The sequence below is a fragment of the Drosophila ananassae genome, unplaced genomic scaffold, assembly GCF_017639315.1.
Source record: "Drosophila ananassae strain 14024-0371.13 unplaced genomic scaffold, ASM1763931v2 tig00000015, whole genome shotgun sequence".
NCBI classification, from domain to species: Eukaryota; Metazoa; Arthropoda; class Insecta; order Diptera; family Drosophilidae; genus Drosophila; species Drosophila ananassae.
In genome coordinates this window covers 26,329-30,154 of record NW_025319112.1, presented here as the reverse complement: position 1 = coordinate 30,154, position 3,826 = coordinate 26,329, and positions in this window count along the sequence as shown.

Genomic DNA, 3,826 nt, shown 5'->3' with positions numbered 1-3,826 from the left:
ACGACATGGCCGGCGACTGGAGGAGGCGACCTGGCTGGCTGCTGGAAGAGGGGCAACCACCTGCCCCTGACCTGGTGGAGGCGACCTGGCTGGCTACTGGAGGAGGTGACCTGGCTGGCTGCTGGAGGAGGCGACCTGGCTGGCTGCTGGAGGATGCCGCCGACTGGAGGAGGCCAGCGACTGGAGGAGGCGAGCTGGCCGGCTGCTGGAGGGGGCGCAACCCCCTGCCACTATCCTAGTGGAGGCGACCTGGCTGGCTGCTGGAGGAGGCGACCTGGCTGGGTGCTGGAGGAGGTGACCTGGCTGGCCGCTGGAGGAGGCGACCTGGCTGGCCCCTGCCCCTAACCTGGAGGAGGCGACATGGCCGGCGACTGGAGGAGGCGACCTGGCTGGCTGCTGGAAGAGGCGCAACAACCTGCCCTTGACCTGGTGGAGGCGACCTGGCTGGCTACTGGACCAGGTGACCTGGCTGGCCCCTGCCCCTAACCTGAAGGAGACGACCTGGCTGACTGCTGGAGGAGGCGACCTGGCTGGCCCCTGCCCCTAACCTGGAGGAGGCGACATGGCCGGCGACTGGAGGAGGCGACCTGGCTGGCTGCTGGAAGAGGCGCAACCACCTGCCCCTGACCTGGTGGAGGCGACCTGGCTGGCTACTGGAGGCGACCTGGTTGGCTACTGGAGGAGGTGATCTGGCTGGCTGCTGGAGGAGGCGACCTGGCTGGCTGCTGGAGGATGCCGGCGACTGGAGGAGGCCAGCGGCTGGAGGAGGCGAGCTGGCCGGCTGCTGGAGGGGGCGCAACCCCCTGCCACTATCCTAGTGGAGGTGACCTGGCTGGCTGCTGGAGGAGGCGACCTGGCTGGGTGCTGGAGGAGGTGACCTGGCTGGCCCCTAACCTGGAGGAGGCGACCTGGCCAGCTGCTGGAGTAGGTAACATGGCTCGCCCCTGCCCCTAACCTGGAGGAGGCGACCTGGCCGGCGACTGGAGAAGGCGACCTGGCTGGCTGCTGGAAGAGGGGCAACCACCTGCCCCTGACCTGGTGGAGGCGACCTGGCTGGCTACTGGAGGCGACCTGGTTGGCTACTGGAGGAGGTGATCTGGCTGGCTGCTGGAGGAGGCGACCTGGCTGGCTGCTGGAGGATGCCGGCGACTGGAGGAGGCCAGCGGCTGGAGGAGGCGAGCTGGCCGGCTGCTGGAGGGGGCGCAACCCCCTGCCACTATCCTAGTGGAGGCGACCTGGCTGGCTGCTGGAGGAGGCGACCTGGCTGGGTGCTGGAGGAGGTGACCTGGCTGGCCCCTAACCTGGAGGAGGCGACCTGGCCGGCTGCTGGAGAAGGCGACCTGCCTGGCAGCTGGAGGAGGCGACATGGCTCGCCCCTGCCCCTAACCTGGAGGAGGCGACCTGGCCGCCTGCTGGAGGAGGTGACCTGGCTGGCATCTGGAGGAGGCGACCTGGCTGGCTCCTGGAAGAGGCGACCTGGCTGGGTGGTGGAGGAGGTGACCTGGCTGGCCCCTGCCCCTAACCTGGAGGAGGCGACCTGGCCGGCTGCTGGAGGAGGTGACCGGGCTGGCCCCTGCCCCTAACCTGGAGGAGGCGACCTTGCCGGCTACTGGAGAAGGCGCACCCCCCTGCCCCATGACCTGACCGGCGACTGGAGGAGGCGCACCCCCCTGCCGTATGACCTGACCGGCGACTGGAGGAGGCGACCTGGCTGGCTGCTGGAGGAGGCGAAAGCACCTGCCCCTCACCTGTTGGAGACGACCTGGCCGGCGACTGGAGGAGGCGACCTGGCCGGCTGCTGGAGGAGGCGCAACCCCCTGCCCCTGACCTGGAGGAGGCGACCTGGCCGGCTGCTGGAGGGGGCGCAACCCCCTGCCATTGACCTGGTGGAGGCGACCTGGCCGGCTGCTGGAGGAGGCGACCCCACCAGACACTGCTGGAGGAGGCGCACCCAACTTGCCCTGACCCTGCTGGAGGTAAAGCGGTTAAATTTTTTTGTATTTAATTGTTTTTTTTTTTTTGCAGATCGGTAAATTATTCGCCACCTGTTTTGACTAGAGGTGGGGAACTATCGATAGTCGGCACCATCGGTAGCGAGCGATAGTTTTTCTCAAACTACCAAGTTTCCCACCTATAGCACTGGCTAAGCCTATATAAGGCGGAAATTCACAACCCCTCAGGCACTTTCCCCTCGGCGGGGAGACCGTCCGGACTGGCCGGCGACTGAAGGAGGTGTCCCCGGGCTGGCCTCTGCCCCTAACCTGGAGGAGGCAACCTGGCCGGCTGCTGGAGGAGGTGACCGGGCTGGCCCCTGCCCCTAACCTGGAGGAGGCGACCTTGCCGGCTACTGGAGAAGGCGCACCCCCCTGCCCCATGACCTGACCGGCGACTGGAGGAGGCGCACCCCCTGCCGTATGACCTGACCGGCGACTGGAGGAGGCGACCTGGCTGGCTGCTGGAGGGGCCGGCGACTGGAGGAGGCGACCTGGCTGGCTGCTGGAGGAGGCGCAACCCCCTGCCCCTGACCTGGAGGAGGCGACCTGGCCGGCTGCTGGAGGGGGCGCAACCCCCTGCCATTGACCTGGTGGAGGCGACCTGGCCGGCTGCTGGAGGAGGCGACCCCACCAGACACTGCTGGAGGAGGCGCACCCAACTTGCCCTGACCCTGCTGGAGGTAAAGCGGTTAAATTTTTTTGTATTTAATTGTTTTTTTTTTTTGCAGATCGGTAAATTATTCGCCACCTGTTTTGACTAGAGGTGGGGAACTATCGATAGTCGGCACCATCGGTAGCGAGCGATAGTTTTTCTCAAACTACCAAGTTTCCCACCTATAGCACTGGCTAAGCCTATATAAGGCGGAAATTCACAACCCCTCAGGCACTTTCCCCTCGGCGGGGAGACCGTCCGGACTGGCCGGCGACTGGAGGAGGTGTACTCCCCGCCCCCGCCCCTGACCAGGAGGAGGCGACCTGGCTGGCTGCTGGAGGAGGTGACCTGGCTGGCTGCTGCCCCTAACCTGGAGGAGGCGACCTGGCCGGCTGCAAGTGGAGGTGACGTGGAGAAGGCGAGCTGGCCGTCTGCTGGAGGGGGTGACCTGGCAGGCCCCTGCCCCTGACCTGGTGGAGGCGACCTGGCCGGCTGCTGGAGGAAACGACCTGGCTGGCTACTGGAGGAGGTGACCTGGCTGGCCCCTGCCACTATCCTAGTGGTGCTGCAGGAGGTGGGGCGCAACCCCATGCCACTATCCTAGTGGAGGCGACCTGGCTGGCTGCTGGAGGAGGCGACCTGGCTGGCCCCTGCCCCTAACCTGGAGGAGGCGACATGGCCGGCGACTGGAGGAGTCGACCTGGCTGGCTGCTGGAAGAGGCGCAACCACCTGCCCCTGACCTGGTGGAGGCGACCTGGCTGGCTACTGGAGGAGGTGACCTGGCTGGCTACTGGAGGAGGTGACCTGGCTGGCTGCTGGAGGAGACGACCTGGCTGGCCCCTGCCCCTAACCTGGAGGAGGCGACATGGCCGGCGACTGAAGGAGGCGACCTGGCTGGCTGCTGGAAGAGGCGCAACCACCTGCCCCTACCACTGACCTGGAGGAGGCGACCTGGCCGGCTGCTGGACGAGGCGACCTGGCTGGCTGCTGGAGGAGGCGACCTGGCTGGCCCCTGCCCCTAACTTGGAGGAGGCGACATGGCCGGCGACTGGAGGAGGCGACCTGGCTGGCTGCTGGAAGAGGCGCAACCACCTGCCCCTGACCTGGTGGAGGCGACCTGGCCGGCTGCTGGAGGGGGTGACCTGGCTGGCCCCTGCCCTAACCTGGAGGAGGCGACCT